General features: G+C 38.6%; 1 protein-coding gene and 1 pseudogene across 1 annotated transcript in view; both read right to left on the bottom strand.

Moving 5' to 3' along the window:
• The window catches only part of HMG20A (high mobility group 20A), a 67,069-nt gene that overhangs the window by 43,313 nt on the left and 8,660 nt on the right, over window positions 1-15,096 (bottom strand). The gene's annotated exons all lie outside the window — the stretch shown is intronic.
• LOC132487458 (histone H1.0-like) lies at window positions 12,036-12,725 on the bottom strand (annotated as a pseudogene).

Genomic DNA, 15,096 nt, shown 5'->3' with positions numbered 1-15,096 from the left:
ACTTAAAATCAAGATGTACCAATGTGAGCTATGAGGAAGAAGCACAATTGCAGTTTTCTACAACAAACTCACTCAAATTTGGGGGGAGGAAGAACCAAAGCATCTCAAATTTTTGATAAAGGATTACATGCCATGTAAACTACAGGGAGGGAACCCGAGGCAGTAGGAAGAGCTCTGAACTGAAGTCAGGAAGTCTGAGTCTGAGTTCAGGCATGACACCAACTAGCTATGTCTTCTGGGATCACTAAACCATTCTGGCCTAAGTTTCTTCATCTGTTAATGAAGCATAAGATCAGTTCTAAATTTGTTTAGATGTAAGACCATGACAGAACAACAGTACAGAAACAGTACTGTTAATTAAATGATGTGAACTAGAAACAACTTTACAAACTAGCAGAAAATAGAAATATATTAAAAAGTTCACTATAAACTCATAACCATGAACTGTACATACACAAACACAGAGTTCTCTAAGCACAGGATGCGTCTCTGAATTCTTCTGTTAATATTTATTTGCTATCTGGGAGGGAGTCATGGTTAATATTGCAGGCTCTGAAATCAGACTGCCTGAATTCAAATCCCACCTTTTATTTTTTAGTTGTGGAACGTGAGCAAGTTAGTTAATATCTCTGAAGCTAAGTTTTCTCATCTGTAAATGAGGATAGTAATAGTAGATACTATGGGAGTTATTTGAATAATCAATCCATGTAAAGCAGGTAGTATGGAGTCCATCACAGAGTAAGAGCCTAGTAACAATGACAGAAGTAATATTAGCACACATATATTGAGTGTTTACTAAGTATCAGGCAGTATTCTAAGAGTTTACATGTATTACCCCATTTAATCCTCACAACTACCACACGAGATAGATACTATCATTAGCCTCTATTTTATAGTGAACAAACCAATCCATAGAGAGACGTTAAGTAACTTGCCCAAGTTAACTGTGACAGTCATTATTATGGCTATTTACAAATATTTTAGCTCTCCTTTCAGGAAGTATAAGATTACACTTCCTCACAACCTCTGAAATTAGGCAAGGTTGATGGAACTCATAGGGTCAACTCATAGTGGGACATGATACTTCTAGGCAGAAAGTTTGAGTCCAAAAGCAATTTTCCATGTTTTGCTTCCCCTATCACAGTGATCATGAAAGTATATATTATAATGGAGTTTACATCATGTTTGCCTAAGTGAACAAAAACAGCATAGCCCCCCTGTTAATCCACTTTGTACAAGCAGCATGAGTGAGAAAAAAAGCCACTGAGATTTTGTAGTGGTTTTGTTACCATAGCAATAACCAAGTATCCTGACAGTAAATTTCAGATTTAGTATCATCATCATTATCTACTTATTCACAGCTAATGCCAAAAGCTTAAGAATTAAAATATGGGAGAAAATAGTACAGTTCTATACAGTTCTTTCTTTTTTTTGGTGTATGAATAAATGAAAGTTTACCATTATCTAATTTAGTATTGTAATTCAAGAATTATTGGTCTGGGGGACTTCTCTGGCCATCCAGTGGTTAAGACTTCCTGTTTCCGCTGCAGGGGGCGCGGGTTTGATCCCTGGTCAGGGAACTAAGATCCCCGCATGCCGCATGGTGCGGCCAAAAAATTAAAAAGAAAAAAAAAATTATTGGTCTAAATGTCTTCATGACCTTGGGCTAGACAAAGACTTCTTGAAGAGGAAACAAAAAGCACTAACCACAAAAGAGAAATACGATAAATTGCACTTAACTAAAATTAAGAACGTCTGTTCATCAAAGACCATGTTAAAAGAGTGAAAAAGTAAGGCATAGACTGGGAAATTATATTTGTAATACATATAATTCCCTAAAGACTCATATTCAGAATATGTAAAGAATTCCTAAAAATCAGCAAGATAAAGATAAATGACCCGATTAAAAAAAAGGCTAAAAATAAAATAAGCACTTCCTAAGAGAGACTATTCAAATGATCAATAACCATAGAAAAAGAAATACTACAACGTATTCAATGGCTAAAATAAAAAAGACTGACAATACACAGTGTTGACAGGGATGAGCAGGAACTGAAACTCTCATTATGTTGCTAGTGGGAATCTAATGTGCACAGTCACTTTGGAAAATTGCTTGGCAGTAACTGCTAAAATAAACCTAAACCTATCCTATGAAACAGCAATCCATTCCTAGTAACATATCCTAGAGATATGAGTGCAGGTGTCTACCAAAAGACATGTAAAGATTGTTCATAGCACGGTTATTTACAGTCTCAAAGTGGAACCAATCCACATGTCCATCAACAGTGGCATGGCTACATTATGAGACATTCCTACAATGACATTAGTGGAATATCACAGAGATTGAACTACTGCTACATGTAGCATGGATGAACCTCATAGACATAACGATGAGCAAAAGAAGCCAGACCCACAACAGTAAATATTCTGTGAATCTATTTATGTGATGTTTAAGTATAGGTAAAACTATTTTTTGGTGGCAGAAATCAGAATAGTGATTATCTATAATAGGGGGAGAGAGGGTACTGACTAGAGCCTCCTGAAGTGCTGGAAATATTCTCAGGTGCATATATACATAAACATTCATTGACTTGTACATTTAAGATTTGTGCACTTTACTGTATATACCGCAGTTGTAAAAAGTTAAAAGAAAAGAGAAACGTTGGTCATTGGTTTAGGTAAGAATTCAAGGATTGGAAGATCTCACAAATGTCACTGGGTCCAACTACACATCCAATGCTCAGCTCCCAACCTGAAAATCTCACTTGGGGATGTCTACTCCCACTTCCAAATAGCTCTGACCACTAGAAGGTTTTTCTTTTTTCTTTTTTTTGGCTGAGCCCTGCGGCATGCGGGATCTTCGTTCCCTGACCAGGGATCAAACCTGTGCCCCCTGCAGTGGAAGCACGGAGTCTTAACCACTGGACTGCCAGGGAAGTCCCTAGAAGGTTCTTCTTTATAATGAACTCCAAACTTATCCCCAAGGAGTTTCTGTATGAGATTTTCATTCTACTCTTTCAGGAATATAGAGAATAAGTGTGCTCCCTTTTCCAAGTCATATATACTCAGTTATCCCAAGGCTTATCTGGTAACTGCTGAGATCTCTTTCCGCTCTAAAAATTCTAGAATTCTGTATTTTCAGTAGTCCATATTTCTTTCTTTTACTCTTTCTCTATACCTCTGTTGAACTTTTACTCTTTCAACCAAAGTATTCTAATGCTATGCATCAACCTGAATAGATAACCAGCTTGTAGATTTTTACTCAAAATAATTTTAAATGTATGTCAATATTTACAGTATATATCAATAGTTGGCCACATCTGTGTGCTCATGAGAGCAGAAAGGGGTATCTCTCAGTGCTTAACACATTAGAATATCAGAGTTCCTCATGAAACATACTAACTCACTTGGATTTGGAGAGTGTTTACCACCAAATGTTTAGACTGGGAAGATGAGAAGTGTATTTCTTAGATAAAAAAATAAGTCAAGTCAATGGTGATTATTTTGACCTGTACACTGGGAATAAAGATAAATATATGGAAAGCACTGTTATGCCTAAAGCAATCAATCATATTGGACCTCATGAACAAACATAAAAGCACTTCCCTAACCTCAAAGAGCCAACTGGACAATTAATTCATAGAATTGTGTATGTTAAGGCATTAAAAAGCCTCTATAGAGTAAAAGTTTAGGAGATGAATGGAAAACCAGAATGAGATTTTTCTTACACTCAAGATAATATATGTTCTAGTAATATTCATAGAATTCAGGCCTTCTGTTAAAAAAGTTAAACACTAACACTTTGCCTATACGATCACTTCACATCTATGGTTGCCCATTTACTATTACAACCTCATATTCTTACTGTGCTGTCCTTTATTGCACAGAAGAGAACAATAATCAAGACAGACTCAAAATTATCTACAGATAGATTATCTGCAACATGAACTTTGTAAAAACAACATGTAATTATTTCATGATTCTGGGGAAGTTTTGAGGAAGAATATTAAGTAATAATGAGGGACTTCCCTGGTGGCGCAGTGGTTAAGAATCCTCCTGGCAATGCAGGGGACATGGGTTCGAGCCCTGGTCCGGGAGGATCCCACATGCAGCGGAGCAACTAAGCCCACAAGCCACAACTACTGAGCCTGTGTGCCACGACTACTGAAGCCCGCACGCCTAGAGTTGGAGTTCTGCAACAAGAGAAGCCACCACGATGAGAAGCCCGCGCACCTCAACGAAGAGTAGCCCCCACTCGCTGCAACTAGAGAAAGCCTATGCGCAACAGCGGAGACCCAACGCAGCCAAAAGTAAATAAATAAATAAATTTATATTAAAAAAAAAGTAATAATGAGAAGGAAAACTTACTAATAGTAAAGCTTTATTGTAATCTGCAAAAGAAATTCTTTCATGGCTGTGCTTTCCAAGAGAAAAGGTACCACTGATGGTTTTATGGAGCTGGCATAGAAACATAGATGGATTAAATGCCTGAAGACAGTGAAGGTCATCTATCAGACTGAGCCAGGGAAATCTTATACACAACTAAAGATTCTCATCAGCAATAATGAACTGAAGGCTTATGTTACACACTTCTAAATGATGCACTGATTTTCAAAGTAGAAAACTAAATGGAGGATACCCAACTGAGTTTAGCATTTGACATCAGACTATCAAAATTTTCTCAACTCCTCTGGAACTACCAGCCTTCTCTTTTTATTTATCTAACATGTGGCACTTAAATTCTATCATCAGGAATTATATCAGTTTGTGCTATAAATTTTTTATGTAAGTATCTATCTTCTCCATGGAAGACACCATGCTCTGGATATCCTTCTAGCTTCTTCAAGTATTTTGGTTCTCTTACCATTATTCTAACCTCTTTTGCAACAGTGACTACTCTTTTTTCCTTCAGATATAAATATACTCTGTTCCTAAGAAAGAAATCAAAATTCATAATAAAACGCTCCATTAATTCCTATCCTCCGTTCTAAGCAACTGCTCATACATTTACCTTTTCTTTATAACCAAACTACCTGAAATATTATTCTAGTCACTGCTGCTACCCAATCTGAAACACATGGTTATCTGGTTTCTTTCCCTAACTCACTCTACTGACTATTCTCAGATACCAGTCATCTCTAAGTTGCTAATTTCAATGAACACTTCTCAATCTTCAACCTCTTTGGTTGCTAACTGGTATTTGATGCTCTAAATGACTCTTCCTCTTCAAACTCTTCTTCCATTGTTTCCTATTTACTACCCTCTTGTTTTTTCCCCCATCTCTTTAGCCATTTCTTCAGACTTTGGCCCTTTTCTCTCTACATGCTTTCCTAGTGATCTCTCTCAGTCCCAATGTTTCAACAACCACTTATACTGATGACATCTAAAACCAACTCTCAAATTCCAGGCCTGTATCTCAAATGGCAAAGATTATCCTCCTTTGGTGTGCCATAGGCAACTCACACTTTACACGTATAAAACTGAATCCATAATCTTTTCCTCGAAAGCTGTTCCATCTCCCATGTTCTCTATGTCAGTTGAGGGTACGCTACTCATCACTCAGGCTAAAAACCTGGGCATCCTTTTCAGCTTTTCCCCTGCCCTTCTCACCACGTGCAATCCCTTACCAAAACCCAGTTGATCCTGTCTCCTCTTCCATGTTCCTGTGATTACTGTCTCAGTTAAAGCCTTTATTTTTCTTGGCCTGCGTACTCTAACAGTGTCCATCCTGCCTGTCCTTCCTGCCTCCAATCTGTTTCCATACAGCTGCCAGTGATCTTTCTAAAATATAAATCTACTTATGCATATCATTCCTTGTTTAAAATCATTCAAGAGGCTACCCACTGTCTTCCAGTGATTTTTACTTTTTTCTTTTTAAAATTCTGTTTGAAAGCAAAAAAAGTTATGCTTGTTTTGAATGCTTAAAGTTTGAATGTCTTACAGTAAGGATACATAATTTTATCATTAGAATAAACAATAAAACTTGGCCCCATAATAGTGAATGACCACCTTTAAACCAGTTTTGGGATCAGAAAAAGGAATTTTGATATGTTTAAATGAACTAGAACACAAAAAGTATAGTTATTGAAAACAATATATTAAAAAAACTAAGTCTTCTCTACGTTGAATTCACATCTTTGATACCCTCTATTTGTTTACATGAAACATCTTACAAATTTATCCTTTAGGGAATAAGATTCAGCTGACTTGCCAATAAGACTATTATATATAGATGACAGATACTCAGTAAAAAAATGCAGTCCTGACCTTCTCTTTTCTTTAAGTAAATAAAAGAACAGTAAACTCCAGGCACACCTTGTTTTATTGTGATTTGTGGATACTGTGTTTTTTTTTTTTTTACAAATTGGTGCATTGCAGCAACCTTGTGTCAAGCAAGTCTATCAGTGCCATTTTTCCAATAGCATTTGCTCACTTCGTGTCTCTGTGTGACATTTTGGTAATTCTTGCAATATTTCAAGCTTTTTCATTATTATTATATTTGTTATGGTGATCTGTGATCTTTGATGTTGCAAAAAGATTATAACTTGCTGAAGGCTCAGATGGTGGTTGGCATTTTTCAGCAATATTTTAAAATTAAGTATTGTATTATTTTTTAGACATAATGCTATTGCAGACTTAATAGACTTACAGTATAGAATAAACATTAACTTTTATATGCACTGGGAAAACAAAAAATTCGTATGCCTTGCTTTGTTGAAGTTATCACATTATTGTGGTGGTCTGGAACCAAACCTGCAATATCTCTGAGGTATGCCTGTGTATCAAATAGCTTATGTCCAGGAAATGTCCAGTTTTTAAGAAAAGAGATGAAATAAATGAGTATCATAAGATTTAATGCTCAATATACATAACTACTTATGATGGAGCTTATTATTAATTTTTGAACTAGGAAGATTATTTTCCACAGTATCATATTTAAATACACGCTTTAGGTCTTGAAATTAACAGGTTAACAGATAGAGTAATTTCTAGTCTCTCCCATAACCCTTTTAATTACAGTATCAATGTTCTTTCCTGCAATATATTTCTGTTGTACTCAACTCTAAAATCCCTTGAGAGCAAATGCCATTCAGTATTATTATACATGCATTACCAAGTAAGGTAAGAGAAACTGTTAAACCAACTGAGATCCCATGATGCCAGTTAAATTTCAATTCTTCTTTCTAGGCTCTCCAAACATGTCAGCACTATTGTAGTAAAGTGGGTCATAGTTTCGGGTGATGTGATTTGCTTGAAAGACAAAGAGAGCAGAGTGCAGAACAGACTATTACAGGTCACAGCAAAGTAGGTTCAGAACTGCAGCTACAATTTATTTATTACGCATATTTATTAAGTACTGAAACAATAAACATGTAGCCCAGCAAAGAGCTGAATACACCAGGTTAAACATGCCTTCCCTACCCTCCAAGAGGGCATAGTCTGAAAAAAAGAACAATTTAATTATCAATTTAATACCCAGGAGGAAAAAAGCTCTCAATCATGATAATGTATTAACTGCTTTCTAAAACAGTTCATAAAATGATACACTACTGAACTTAAATCCACTTATTCTATTTGAAAAACAGTGTTCTGAATTTAAAATCTTTGAACTCAAGCTTCCTATTGGATGATGATCAATTTTTAGCTAACAGGATAGTGTCTTTGATATATAAAAACGACTGCTGTTTCACCATTGGTGAGGCATTTTCTATTTTTTAATAACAAGGATGCAATTATATCAACTCATCCTTAGTCTTCTACCTAGCCCCCTTGGAGCAGCAATATTTATCTACAGGGCAGCACTCTAAGGTAGGATGCAAATAGAGATCAATTCCAATCCTATGCACCAGGATTATTTTATTACATGATGGAATTAAGCTACAAAGTAAAACTGAGTTGTAATTTCTAGTGTGATAAGGTTTTACTTATCTAAGTAAACATTAAACACTTTGCAGAATGGAATACAACTCTGCGGATGGTGACATAGGCAGAGAAGGTAAAGACTGTAAACAGTTTAACTACCCTACTCTTTACCAGTGTTAGTGCTGTTAGACAAGACTGCTAAACAAGTAGAAGATAAATAACTAGTAGAGGCTGGCAGCTAGAAATATATAGTTAACCCAAGTCTTTCTTGGTACAATAAATGAATCCATACACTATCCTCGGTGTCACGTATTGCTAGAGAAAGATTTTAATTAAACGTGAGGGAGAAGAAATAGTCCAATTAGAATTCTGCAGGTAGTTTGTTTTGCTAGGAAACAAATGGCTAGAGCTGACACTGTCTTTCTGGCAAAATAAAGCTGCTCTTTCCCCTTTCTAGAAATAAACATAAAAACCACTCCATTACATTTATTTAATATAGTCTCTAAATTGGCAATTCGCTTGAGAAGACTTTTCACGTAATGGCAGAGTTCCCAGTACTTAAGTCTCCTCACCCCTTCTATAACCATAATGTACCATATTTGTACATTGCTATAGGAAGAATTTCAATATTCCTCATATTCTTTCACTAGCTCTAGAGTCAGTGATTTGCATTTCAAAAACCCAAGAAAGAACCCGCAGTAGTAACCAGAGGATTATGAAATTCAGAAACTTACTTAGTCATACCTGACAGCAGACATTTACAAATTCTTATGATTTATAAACTCCCAATTTAATTGACCTGAGGATAGCTATGAATGTCTGGTAAATCCACAGATATCAATAAGTAGATGAAGCTTTAAAAATTATTTCACTAAGAATTAACAATTTTGTTAAAGGCAGAATTAATAATAGCAATAATAATGATATGATGATGTGAGAAACCAGTCATTGAGAATTCTCACACTTTTTGTTTCATTTCCCTTTCCCTAATAATGTTTCATTTCCCTGAACCTGATAATATGCATAAGAAACATTCAGCATGCTTTTTTCAGTTTATGGGAGAATTCTAAGTATGGTACCTAGACTTTAGAAATAAATAAGAATATCTCATTTACTATACATTAAGAAATATAAGTCCCTAAAACATTTTCTTTTCTAAAAAAATTGAAGTATAGTTGATTTAGTATTGAGTTAGTTTCGGGTATATATAACATTTTCTTTTGAAATGAAATTTATGTCTAAAATTGGTAGTAAACATTTTTTCATGAGTTTCAAGAAATTCTAGTGGCCTGAAAGCTGCCTCAAATTGTTGAACTTATAATTTTATACCAAACATACAATTAAGCATCTCATTTTACTGAAATTAGCTTAAAAACAATTAAAAATTTAATTAAAAATTAGGTCTAAGATGTAGAAAGAAAACACAAGCTCTCTAAGAAAATGTAGAATACTTTGTAATATCAAGTCATAATAGCTCTGTGTATCTTATAAAACATATGAAGACATTAGTATTGTGAAATGTGGTCATTTTTGCCTTGTGATTAAAAGGCAAGTCATGTACTTTGGTAACATTGTGGCATATTTATATGACTAAAACAGCTAACAACCTTTACACAAACAATACTGTCAATCTCAGTAGGAAGCAAATGTAATTAGACCACATTTCCTTTGTGGGGCTCTAATGTTTAAAAAAATAAAAGTAGTTCTAGAAAAGAAGATAAGTTGTTTAGCCAGGACTGCCACTGAGAACACTCTGCCTCTAGTTTCCAAGAGCTCCAATCTAAGAAATGTGGGCAGGTGTATTCCTTTGCAGGGGCTTAAATAAAATCTGCCCACAACTGCCAGTTTAGCTTGGCACATAAAATATACATCACTGAGAAGACAGGCTAATCATCAGAAACTGTCTCCAGGCATTACAATGATTACATGGTGCCTTTCTCAGAGAGTTATTTTGAAGAAATAAAGGATTAAACCAGAGGAAACAATCCCTCCACGCTCCAGGGTACAGGGCACACCTATGAAACGGTACCTGACCTATATAGTTTACCTAAGGTGGCATGCTATCTTTTTTCATTCATCATATATTTACCAAACACGTAATATGTACCAGGCACTTAGTTAAGACACCAGGACTACAACAGTGAACAGTCTCTGCTTTCATGAAAATTATGGTTTGAGGTGAAAGATTAAGCAAACATACCAATAAATACAATTTTAAGTTGTGAAAACTGCCATGAAGGAAAAGAACAGAACACTATAGAAAAACAGTAGGAGATGTCACTTAAACAGGGGACCTCTCTGAAGAAGTAAAGTGAGAGCTGAATGTTAAGTACATTCCACGCTGAAGAACTAGGACGTGAGTGAGAACTTGGCGCTTTGGAAAAAGTGAAAGGCTAGAGTGGGCTGGAGTAAAGTGGTCAGGAGAGAGCAGCAGGGACTATATCCTGTGGAGACGTGGGGTTATCTTAAACATCTGAGTTTTCACCAAAGCGTAAGAGCAAACCTTTCAATAATTCTTAAGAGTGGCATGATATGATATTTATGCTTTTTAAAGGATCATTCTAACTTCTATGTAAAGAATGGATTGATGGGTAGTAAGAATGAATCCAGGAAGCTACCGTTGGGAAGCTACTGAAACAGTCCACCACAGCGTGATGGTGGCTTAGAATAGGGTATAGCAATGAAGATGTAGTATATAGGGTGGATTCAATATATTTAAGAGGTAGAATCAATAAAATTTTGTAGTGGTCTGAATGGGGTGTGTGTGTGTGTGTGTGTGTGTGTGTGTGTGTGTGTGTGTGTGTGTGTGTGTGTGTGTGTGTGTGTGTGTGTGTGTGTGTGTGTGTGTGTGTGTGTGTGTGTGTGTGTGTGTGTGTGTGTGTGTGTGTGTGTGTGTAGTAGTGAGAGGTCTCAAGAATAATCCCAAGACTTTTTTTCCCCTTGTTTTTTCAATTTTATTTTAAAGTTTGAAAATTACAAAGACAGCAAATTCTTCCAGGCACAAATAACACTTGTTTACAAATAAAAAGGCGGGGGGGGGAGAGGGAGACGCGCAATTGCGCATTTTTCTAATTTATTAAAAAAAAAAGGGAGAGACGACTGTACAGGTATTTTCTCCCAGCTCCCGGGTGTGAAACGTTAAGTACTAGCCCTAGATGTGTATATATACATACACACACATACACACATATCTAGCTCTGTAAAACTACCTAGCAATTCAAAGTCGACTGCAGTATGTCTTACTGTCCACTCCCCGCCCTCCCCCCTCCTCCCCCATCTACAACTACTTAGACTCAGAAGTAAAGAGGTTGGGAGGTTTTTAAGTGGTGGGTGGCAGGGCTGGAGCGCCACCAGACTGCTAAGAAAAGCCCACCTCTTGTACAGGGGGAACCAAAAATCAGGGGAAAAGGAAAGAGGTTCTCCTAGGATACAATCCAGTTATGTGGAAAAACCCAAGTTTCAACAGGGCACACTGAGGTACTCGGCTGACTGACTCTCCACCCTCCCCCCAAAGTTTCTACTCCTGTTTAACAGGAGACTTTTGGAAGCCAGAGGAACTCCCCCCCACCAGTGGCTAGTTTCCAGCTGACTGAGAGAAGCCACAGTTTCTCGGACCAGCTGTCACTTTAACCTCCTCCACGTCCCTAGGACAATAGGGAGGCTACTGGGGAAGACTAACAGAAGTGAGAAGGAAACTGGATTTGGACGCCCCACTGCTCACCACTGGGAGGTGTAAGTCAGCCTAGAGAGGGTTTTTTTCCACCTCCTCCTTTGCCGTCCAGCTACTGCCGCCCCTCTCCTCAGGGCCAAGGTTCTGAAACTCTCACAAGCAGTGCTCAACTTAAAGAAAACTCGATGACCTCATAGGTACTCCTACAAACCGTACAATTCCTGGGCTCCCTGTCATCTAGCCACAAGAAGCTGCCTTGCCCATTCTCCCCCTCCCCCCAACCCCAACTTTTACCTTCAGAGTGAACCAACCATGTAACTAAACAAAACACACAAACCCCCACAAATCCCCAAACCCATAAGCAGATTAGTAACAAATTAACAAAACAAAATATAAGTACATTCTCATCATTACAGAGACGAGATTTGCTGCTGCTGTCTTTGCATAATTGGTTAAGGAAAAATGAATTATTCCCTAATTTCTGAGGAATACAAATTCTGTTTATAAAGTCAGAAGGGAAAGGGGCAAAGGGTTGCAGATGAGGATCAAGAGAGAAGAAAGGAGAAAAGTATTTACAGAAAATAGGAGACAGGCAGGAGTGTCCACAAGGAAAGCCTCATTGTCACTTCTTCTTGCCGGCCCTCTTGGCACTGGACTTGGCTTTGGGCTTCACTGGCTTGGATGCCTTGACTGGCTTGGCTTTGACAGTCTTGGGTTTTTTGCTTTTCTTGGGTGTGGCAGCCGGCTTCTTCTTGGCCTTCCTGACTGGGGTGGCTTTGGGCTTCTTGCTTGGGGCTTTGGAGGCAGCCTTCTTGGGCTTGGCAGCCTTCTTTGGCGTGGCCACCTTCTTGACTTCCTTCTTTGTCTTCTTGAAGGCCACTGACCTCTTGGGCTCGTTGCTCTTGGGCAGCCTGAAAGACCCTGAGGCACCCACCTTTTGGTCTGCTTGAGGACCCCAGTGGTGACCAAGTGCTTGATGGACAATTTGATCTGGGAGTCGGAGTTCTCACCCACCTTGTAGTGGCTCTTGATGTACTTCTGGATGGACTGGCATGAGGAGCCAGCACAGTTCCCCGCCTGGATGGCAGCCACGATCATGTCTGAATACTTGGGGTGGTCTGTGGACTTCTTGGAGGCCTTGGCCCACTTGGGCTTGGCCGCAGGGGTGGATGTGGAGTTCTCAGTCATGGTGGCCTGCCTGGTCCTGATGCTGAAGAAGGCACCTTCTAAAGGGCCAGCCCTCACAGGAAGCCGAAGAAAGCCTGATTCGGGATCTGCTCTGGTGCCTCTGGCTCCCAGGCCAGTCTGAGGCAGGCTCTTGGGGACCTTGCTCAGGTCATGGTGCAGGGGGGGACTCGCTGGGCCAGGTCTGCGTGGCCCAGCCCCGCCGGTCTGTTGGTCGGTCTCGGCGCCCAGGTCTGCCTCAGCCTCCTCTGCCTCCCTTTTCCCAGCTCCGTGTCTCAATCCCAAGACTTCTAATTAAGATATTAGTAGATATTTATGAAGATAAGATTTATAGAAATAAGAAAGACTGGAGATGTAGAATTAGGGAAAAGATCAAGAGTTTAATATTGAATATGTCCTTTTCTTGATCAGTATTGCTAGAGGTCTACACATTTTACTGATCTTTTCAAAGAGTGAACTCTTGGCTCTGTAGATATTTCCTATTGTGCACTTGTTTTCTATTTAATTAATTTCTACTTTTTATAATTCCCTTTCTTCTACTTACTTTGGGTTTAATTTGCAGTTCTTTTCCTAATTTCTTGAGAATGATATTTAAATCACTAGTTTTGGACTTTTTTCTCTTCCAGTATAGGCATTTAAGGCTATAAATTTCCCATCAAGTATAGCTTTAGCTGATTCACGTATATTTTGATATACTGTATTTTCATTACTATTCTGTTGCAAATGTGTCTTAATTGTGATTTCTTTTTTGACCAAATGGGTCATTCAAAACGCATTTTGGGGGGAGTTTGCTAGCTACTATTTTATAATACATTTCTTACTTAATTGAACTGTAGTCAGATAACATATTCTGGATGAAATTTGTTGAGACTTGCTTTATGGTCTATCATAAGATCTACTTTGTTAAATGTCCCATGTGAACTTGAAAAAATATTTTTTGAAGCCATATTATTGGAATTAGATATATACAAATTTATAGTTCTCACATTTTCCCTGGTAGAATGACCCTTTTATAATTATGAAATATTCTTCCTTATTTCTAGTTATTCTTGTATTCAAGTCTATTGTGTATAGAGGGTATAGTCCTCTAGGGAATGCTAATTGAGAGTCTGGGGTGTTTATAGGTCCTTTCTTCCTTGGAGGGACCTGAATTTTAATGTTTGCTTGTCAACATCACGAGATGGACAGAAATTCACTCTGCTTTATAGGGATTTTCTGCTTAGCTTGCTTACCTTCTGCTCTGCTTAGCCTCTGACTCTGCAGCAACATTATTTCTTGGTGCTTCCCTTCCCTACTAGGATCTTGGCCCTGCAGTCCAAGCCACCTGGGGACACCTAAACTCCCAATTTTTATGTACTAAGCCCCATGAGACTACTGGCTCTCTACTTCTAGCAGAAATCCTCTGCTAAATTTCATAGATTCTTGTTCTGCACCATGTATTCAGCAAATTCTTCAAGGGGAAAAGAGAAGCTTAGAACATCAGCATGCTTTCTTTTTTTTGCGGTAGGCGAGCCTCTCACTGCTGTGGCCTCTCCCATTGTGAAGCGCAGGCTCAGTGGCCATGGCTCACGGGCCTAGCCACTCCACGGCATGTGGGATCGTCCCGGACCAGGGCACGAACCCGTGTCCCCTGCATTGGCAGGCGGACTCTCAACCACTGCGCCACCAGGGAAGCCCTCAGCATGCTTTTTTGAAGTTCCCTTGGCTCCACGATTTTGGTTTAAGTCCTGGCTGCCTCAGTAGGTCTCTGATGCTTTCCCTATTCTTTTTTTGTTTTTTTTTGGTACGCGGGCCTCTCACTGTTGTGGCCTCTCCCATTGCGGAGCACAGGCTCTGGACGTGCAGGCTCAGTGGCCATGGCTCACGGGCCTAGCCGCTCCGCAGCATGTGGGATCTTCCCGGACCGGGGCACAAACCCGTGTCCCCTGCATTGGCAGGCGGACTCTCAACCACTGCGCCACCAGGGAAGCCCCTTTTCTTTTTTTAAAATCCACCCTTTCATGTTGTTCTCGGCAAAAGGATTAGTCTGCAACAACCTAGTGCCTCAGAGCCAGGAATGGAAGTCATAGCTTGGGTTCTCAATCAAAACTCTACTGCTTATTAGCTGTGTGACTTTGGCAAGTTATTTGACCAAACTATTTAAACATTCTGAGTTTCAATTTTCTCTTATGTAAATGAAAATAACACCATCTCATAAATGTTGTGAGGATGTGAAGATTAAATGAGATGTCTGTAAAATGTCTAGTAACAAAAACACTTTAATGAGGGCTTACTACGTACCAGACACTTTATATGGATTTAATAACTTAATGTAGATAAAGTTACTATCTCCCATTTCAAGATCACATACTAGTAAGTGATGGAGCTAGGACTTGACT

This window comes from Mesoplodon densirostris, chromosome 4 (assembly GCF_025265405.1).
Source record: "Mesoplodon densirostris isolate mMesDen1 chromosome 4, mMesDen1 primary haplotype, whole genome shotgun sequence".
Lineage (NCBI taxonomy): Eukaryota > Metazoa > Chordata > Mammalia > Artiodactyla > Ziphiidae > Mesoplodon > Mesoplodon densirostris.
The sequence above is the reverse complement of the archived record's forward strand: the minus strand, read 5'-3'. Positions and strand labels throughout refer to the sequence as shown.